This window comes from Penaeus chinensis, chromosome 15 (genome assembly GCF_019202785.1).
Source record: "Penaeus chinensis breed Huanghai No. 1 chromosome 15, ASM1920278v2, whole genome shotgun sequence".
NCBI classification, from domain to species: Eukaryota; Metazoa; Arthropoda; class Malacostraca; order Decapoda; family Penaeidae; genus Penaeus; species Penaeus chinensis.
This window is the reverse complement of record NC_061833.1, coordinates 5,904,474-5,912,567: the sequence shown is the minus strand read 5'-3', so window position 1 is coordinate 5,912,567 and position 8,094 is coordinate 5,904,474. Positions and strand designations below refer to the sequence as shown.

At 43.5% G+C, this 8,094-nt stretch overlaps 1 protein-coding gene across 1 annotated transcript in view; it reads right to left on the bottom strand.

The window, feature by feature from the left end:
- LOC125033023 (leucine-rich repeat extensin-like protein 3) overlaps nt 1–7,721 on the bottom strand; it is a 32,424-nt gene extending 24,703 nt beyond the window's left edge. The window contains exon 1 of the mRNA XM_047624479.1: nt 7,530–7,721. The gene's annotated coding sequence lies outside the window, so the exon portion shown is untranslated. The remainder of the gene's footprint in view (nt 1–7,529) is intronic.
- Between the last annotated feature and the right edge of the window lie 373 nt (nt 7,722–8,094).

Here is an 8,094-nt window from a genome sequence, read left to right as displayed (position 1 = left end):
CTCCCCACATACCCCCCCTCTCTGCTAAGGTCCAATCCTACGATATACACAACAGCTAACCCCCCCCCCCCCCTACCATTCCCTTTTAAACCTGAGAAGACACCCCCTAACCCCGACTCCATATAAACTTTCATTCCTTACCCTAACCTCTTCCACTATTACCTCCTTACCCTATTCTCCTACCCTTACCTCTTCCCCCTACCCTCCAACTCCCCCTCCCCCCGCCGCAACCTCCTCCGCCTCCTCCTCCTCCGCCTCCTCCTCTTCCCTTCAACCTCCTCCCCCCGTAACCTCGCCTCCGACCTATCTATCGGGGCGGGCACTCAAACCACGCCCATTTCGAAGCGTGAGATAGGCTAATGCATCAAGCCTTCCGTTCTAGAGTTACATCCCGTTAGAAACTTCCGCTTGAGTGTCGTTTACAACCGCTTTCTTTTATCGACATGAGTTTTCGTTTTGCCATTTGCTTCTTTTTCTTTTTCTTTTTCTTTTTTCTTTTTTTTTGTGGTGGTTGACATGATATCTATTTCGTTTATTTTTTCTATCTCGCTTCTCTCTCTCTCTCTCTCTCTCTCTCTCTCTCTCTCTCTCTCTCTCTCTCTCTCTCTCTCTCTCTCTCTCTCTCTCTCTCTTTTCCAACTCGTCTTGGCTTTATATCTCCAGAGAGATTGAGGGTTGAAATAAAGGAAATATTTCTGTGAATAACTGAAATTGTGTGAAGTCATTTATGGTCCCCATACTGAAACGTCTATCTCATCTGCATTTGTAGTCTTGATCTAAAAAATGTCACGCACGACTTTAAATAAACCTATTTTGACTTTTTTTTGCGAAAATCGTCATGCAAGTGTTGATTTCGCCCGCGCAATATACATCGCAGAGGACGTCAGGAGGTCGTACAGCCAGTCCTGCAGGTCGTTTTGTTTGTATCGTATGTCATCCACTGCCTCAAAGAATCTCGTCTGCTGCCTTATCCGGTGATTAAGTTCTTTTTCCAGAGAGGAGACAATGGTGCCTAAGAACCGGCGTCTGGAAGAACTAAATAGTGAGGGAAATGTCCATTGTGTAATTGCAAGTGAGAGGGGGGAAAACAAAAACGAAACACATTGCGACTACGAGACTAAAACAAAATTCACGGTGTATATTTTGTCTCAGCGCCATAAAACGAACGCAGCTCGTTAGAATTCCCGGTCAAGATGGCCGCCCTCCCATCTTCCTCCATATTAACTACCGAAGCAAAAATGGAAAATCCTTCAAGAAACTTCCCCCAAATTACACGAAGCAACATGACGAAGGTATTGTCTACAAGGTGACCTTCGCCCACTGTTAAGGCGTGATTGTCGTTCGACCTTCGCCGGAAGCCTAGCGAATTGTAAAGATGGGGAAGAGGAGGAGGAGAAGAGAAGAGCAGCCGTGGGAGGGGAATAATGGGAAAAGAAACTAAACAAAGTAAATAAGAATAATGATGAGACAGCGGATTAATAACTGACTGTAAATGGTTCATTACTAAGAAGACAGGACGTGAGGAGAAACAAGTATCCGAGATTCAACATAAGGACGAGCGAGGCGATGACGACGAAACATCAGCTGTTGATGTCAATTGCTATCATTCTCCGACGCAGCTGATTGCCATGCACCGCGGCATCGGTGACGAGCAAGCTGCACAAACAGAAATAGAAATTACTACTGAGTTGTCGATACTCGCATTTCCATACTTGTTTTTCCTTAACTGCAATCGATTGGAAGTGTAATATGAATATGTATTTTCATCAACGCATGCGCTAAAGAAAAGCATGAAATTCATGGCATGAAAAGATTATCTTGTGAAAGCTGAGAAAAGGGAAATGGCAGATTTGTGACAAAGCAAAACTGGACGTAGTAATCTCTACAAACATTTACTGCTTGCTTTTGATCGGACGTTTCTTGAAAGGCAAAGCACACATATGACCTTAAAATATCGTTCTCTTCACAACATCTGGTCCATCAAGAAATCTTACTGCAGGTTGCTCGCCAAAAACGCGTTCATAAAGCAAATAAAAAGATGTTTTGCAACCCACGTGCCCACCTTGCTGGTAGCTGGTATTACCCGGTACGGCTTTCTTGCAGACCCCAGTTGCCCCTCCTCCTCCTCCCCCCTCCTCTTTCTCCCCCCTCCTCCTTCTCTCCCCCTCCTCCTTCTCCCCCCCTCTTCTTTCTCCCTCCTTCCTCCTTCTCTCCCCCTCCTCCTTCTCCCTCCCCTCCTCTTTCTCCCTCCTTCCTCCTTCTCCCCCCTTCCTCCTTCTCCCTCCCCTCCTCTTTCTCCCTCCTTCCTCCTTCTCTCCCCCTCCTCCTTCTCCCTCCCCTCCTCTTTCTCCCTCCTTCCTCCTTCTCCCCCCTTCCTCCTTCTCCCCTTTCACCTTCTCCCTTTCCTATGCCCCTGCTAATCCCTCTTCATTTCCCCCTCAACTCCTCATTTCTTCTTCTCCCTCCTCCTTCTCCCTGTACCCCCTTCCCCCATCTTTCAACCCTTCCCCTCCCCCCCCCCCCCCCCATCCCATGGTTCCTGCACCAACACTAGGCTTCTTCAAGGATAACCACTCGCCACTTCTTGTCTTTGTGACCGAGTTTTACAGGTTTAAAATTCGCCGCTAAACGCTCAAAAATAAATATGTGTTTCCCGCGCGATGGGGCAAGGAAAAGTCACACGCGCATTCTGTTTCGTTTTTGATGCGGGAGTTCGAGCTGCTCTTTATAACCGCCACGCCTCCATCATGCAGCTTTAAACCATAATTTCACCGCGCGATTATGTCGGGATTATCCACGCATTTACTCGGGAAAATGTTCTAGAAACTATATTCATAAAACTTTTCCTGCGAGTCGTGAGCTTCAGGCGTTCTGAGGTGCACACGTGTTGCCATGGCGGCAACACGTGTGCATGTTGATGAATGTAGCGATCGTCTTTCTCTCGATGTTGGTTTGTTGTCATTTCTTTTATTGAAGTTCGGGGTGAAGGGTATGGAAAGGTAACAGTCTTCGTCTTTGTTCTGTTTCTTCCGATGACGATGCAGACTTTCTTTCTCTTTCAAGATGTTTCTCTCTCTCTCTGTCTCTTTATCTCTCAGACTCTTCGTCTCTCTGTCTGTCTCTCTCTCTCTCTCTCTCTCTCTCTCTCTCTCTCTCTCTCTCTCTCTCTCTCTCTCTCTCTCTCTCTCTCTCTCTCTCTCTGTCTCTTTATCTCTCAGACTCTTCGTCTCTCTGTCTGTCTGTCTCTCTCTCTCTCTCTCTCTCTCTCTCTCTCTCTCCCTCTCTCTCTCTCTCTCTCTCTCTCTCTCTCTCTCTCTCTCTCTCTCTCTCTCTCTCTCTCTCTCTCTCTCTCTCTCTCTCTCTTTACTTGAATGCTGTCGTCTTTGAAATAACCACTTTTTAAACGAACTGACCAAGTCTTCTTTTTCACTTGAGATCCAAAAAAGTATATGGCAATGAAAATCCGTTCCGATCTTTAAGAGAATGATAATTATGTAGGCTTCTCCTTTTATGGAGATATACACACACGTACGAAAACACGCACATATGCACACACATACATACAGGTGTATAGGCAGATAGATATGGATATAGATACATAGATGTCAGAAGTATGTATACCGTTTACGCACGTTAATCAGTTTGCAAGCATTCTGCGTATGCATTTCATCATGCTGTCACTGACGCATGAATAACCTACTTCCCTCTGGAACTATACTCAATTTTCTTTCTTTTATTTGCCAGAAAAATCGTCTCTAAATTCAAACTGAAACTCCTTTGTCGCTGCGTCTCTGTCTTGAAGAACGCTGCGGTCGGGGGCGCGTGCCTCGCCTCGACTGACGCCCTTGGAGGAGGTCAAAGGGCAGCTCTTGCGGCTCACACTGTCAGCTCTTTTCCGATTCAGGTGATTTGTCTTTCGGGTATTGACACTGTGTTTGCTCCGTCTCTCTCTCTCTCTCTCTCTCTCTCTCTCTCTCTCTCTCTCTCTCTCTCTCTCTCTCTCTCTCTCTCTCTCTCTCTCTCTCTTTCTATATATATATATATATATATATATATATATATATATATTCATTTGCACACACACTCACAGACATACATATGTGTATACTGTGTGTGTGTGTGTGTGTGTGTGTGTGTGTGTGTGTGTGTGTGTACTTATGAATGTATGTATGAATATATGTATACAAGCATAATATATCCGTAAGCGTGGGTATGATATGGCATCTGCATTGTAGATGTGTGTTTATTCCCGGGAGGTTTCATCTTGAATTAAGGAAATGACTAAGGTCAAGACGAGTTATCAACAATCGCAACACTCCTTGTCCAAACAATCCAGATTCTCACGCTTCACTCGGCAAAATACAAAGCAGAGAGACGATCTTGTTTGGGCGCGTGGGACCCGGACTCTCCTCAAACAAAGTGGCATCGTCGTGCGCATTGGCATGGCTTTCGAAATTCGAATTTGTTATTTTCATTTCTTTTTAATCATTGTTATATTTTTATTCTATAGATACATAGAGGCTTATTTTGTTTATTTGTCAGAAGGACTAGGGTTAGTATGCGAAATCTGTTTCAGTGAAAATGAATGACGTAAATGAGAAAACACTTGATATTGTACAAAAAAATCTAATTCAAAAGACTTCTGAGAAGATAAAGGGGGAAGAGGGAAGTGAAAGTTGAAAGAAATTAGGAAGAATACGAAAAAAAAAAAATAACATTACGAAAACCAGTTAAACTAAAAACTAACTAAATAAATAAATAAACATATATAACGACATCCTACAAAAAAAAAAAATAACAGGAGGCAGAAAACTATTACGAAAGAAGCCAATTACGGGAAATGCTTAAGATAGGAGAAACGTTTGGTCGGGTGAAAATCAGCTAAAAATTTCTCCAAGTAGGAAATATCAACCTAACCTTCAACTTCCCTCCCTCCCTCCCTTTCTCCCTTGCCCCTCCTTTTCCCTTCCCTTTTCTAGAAACGACAGAGGGACCGAAGGGACAGGGGGTACATCCTGGTATGGTTTCGTCTCGCCCACAGGGACGGGCGCCAAGAAACCACGCCTGGCCACTTCGAAATGTAAACAAAGAACACTGTTTCGAAACTCGCGTGTTTGTACTATGAAAACCTCTGCTATTTGTAATTTTTTGTATGAAGTTAGTTTTCAAAGAATAAAAGATCTAAATGGAGAAAGTATATTCAACAGCATAGCATTAACCCACGAGTGCTTTAAGTATGAAACGCAATTACACGCAGAACGAACCCAATTGGAACGGAGCGAAGGTTAATGAACCGCCGAGGCAATCTGGCCAAGCGAGAACTTTCACCTGTGAGAGTAACTTCTATGTTTTTGTTTCCGCAGCTTTCTCGTGGTTTTCTATAACGTTTTTTTTTTCTTTTCTTTCTTTCTTTCTTTCTTTCTTTTTTTCTTTCTTTTTCTATTTTTTTTTTCTTTTAGGTTTTTCGAAGGTGGGGGTGAGTGGGTGGGTATGTGGGACGGAACTTTAGAAATGCATTTTACCTTCAAAACGTTTGGAGAGTAATGCGTGGAAATGGGGTTTTGGGATTGAAAAAGCACATTGGTAAGAGAAAGACTGTACGTTAGAAGGAGATTTTAACATATTTAAGAAGCAACGATGGTTTAATAGTTGTTGTTATATCTAATGCTCAAGTGTGCATGCTTTCTGTATGAGTGAGTAGACACATCCACAAACACATATAGATAGATAGATATAGATATAGATACATATATAACTTTAGATATAGATATAGTTATATATATAACTTTAGATATAGATATAGTTACATATACAATTTTAGATATAGATATAGCAACATATACAACTTTAGATATAGATATAGCTACATATACAAATTTAGATATAGATATATAGATATATATGCATGTACATATGTATGAACAGTATCCATACATGCATACATACTGTACATACACCGCTTTCTAAATCTGTACCAACTCATCCAATCTCCCAGCGCCAGGAAATACAGATATAGGAACCCGCTCTCGAAGTCTGTCATTCCTAAGATCGGTAACTCGTCATGAATGTCAAGTAAATCCCAGGTCATGAGTCATTGTAGGCATACGAGGACTTTCCTGACATCACAGCGGAAAGGCGTGCTCGGTCCCTCGTCTCGGTCTCAGTCGCTTTCTCTCGGACCTTTTCTGGTCTTCATTTTTGGCTCTAACTTTCTCTCTTTTTCCTGGTATATGTGTATGTTTAATACAGACATACATACATGCATGCATACGTACATATATACATACATATATGCTTATATGTATGTGTGTATGTATGTATATGCATATATATATAAATATATATATATATATATATATATATATATATATAGAGAGAGAGAGAGAGAGAGAGAGAGAGAGAGAGAGAGAGAGAGAGAGAGAGAGACAGACAGACAGACCATCGCTGCTCTTTTTTGTTTTCGCCATGATCATTAACTCTCTCTTTCTCCCACTGTGCCGTTTTTAACTTTTGCCTTTATTTACCTCTATCTTTTAATTACTTGAATTTCTCCCATCCGCTATATATATTTCAATACAAGAGAGAAAGAGAGAGAGAGACAGAGACAGACAGACAGACAGACAGACAGAGAAAGAGAGAGAGGGGGAGCGGTAGCGGGAGGGGAGGTGAGAAGAGAGAGAGAGATACGAGAAAGAACAAAAGAAAGAAAGAAACAGAGAAAGAACAAAAAAAAAGAACAGAAAGCGACACAGAGAAAGAAAAAACGAGACAGAGAGAAAGAGAGCAAAAGAAAGGACGAGACAGAGAGAAAGAGAGCAAAAGAAAGAACTAGACAGAGAGAAAGAGAGCAAAAGAAAGAACGAAACAGAGAGAGCGAGCGCGCGTACCCAGGCGACCGACGAAGACTTTCAGAAATTTCCGTGGCGCCGAAATCCGCTTCGGTCCGGCAGTGAGTCCGAGTGCCCGAGAGACTGGCGAGGAAAGTGCATCTCGCGATACCGGTTTCATGGGCACGAGAAACACACACAGGGGAAAGGAAAGGGTGGCTGTAGAACATGCTGGAAGGATCGATCTGTACGTGTGTACGAGGATCGCGTTTGGGGCATAGGACATACCCTTCTTGGTAGCCGTAAGTCAATGGGAATCGTCAATTTTGGAAAAAAATAAGGAGTAGAATGTCTAAACGGGAAGAGAAGTATGACAGTCAGTGATCTTGTGTGAAAATATGAATCATGCTATTTTTTTTAAGATGGTGAATATTTTGCAAATAAAAATGAAAAGCGTCGGTGCAAGGCACGGGCGTCGCTAAGGGAGTGCCAGCTTCCAGACAAGTTATTGCAAGAAACTGAAAAAGCTTTCACACAGCAAGACCACTTTTTCCGTCTCTCAGTATCAGCATAAAAAAAAAAAGTGGCTCCGTGCAGGCAGGAGCAGGTCGGCGTGGACAGACGTATAGGGAGTCATTTCAAGACTCACTGAACCAGTTTCCATTACGCCTTTTGAAAGCAGAGAGAGTAATGTGTACTTACCGGCGGAGGCGATTCGGTGTAAGCCTCGGACGGAGCGTATGTAGGGGGGAGCGACACAGAGTCTGCTGGCATTTCTGCCTTTTCAGCCATGGTGAATATTATAAATAATATATAACAAAACACAAACAAATAAACGCGGAGATCAAGAGGTGAGAGCGCAATGGAGTTTGCAGAGAAACTCCGCACCTCTGCTCCGCGCGGGCGGGTTTTAAAACCTCCTGGTCCCTCGCGCCGGGTGCCAACGGGCCTTTTCTCGCCCCCGATGCTCCTCCCTACGGACGGCCCTCGTGGGTTCTGGACTCGCAAGCAACGCTCCCTTCGGCCAAGTGTAAGGAAAAGGGAACGATTCCGATAACTAAAACAAAACGAGATGAATTCGCCCTCGAGATCTGTCCCGTCGCATCTGGCATCTCGATCTCCCGCCCCGACTCTACAAGCGTCCAACACTTTCCAATGGTGTCGCGGTCTATCAAGATGTCAGTGATAGCAATATTACGATGTTAATGACGGCCACGTTCACGAATCCTTATCATTCCTATTCGAAGTGTACTGCGCTGTGATTATC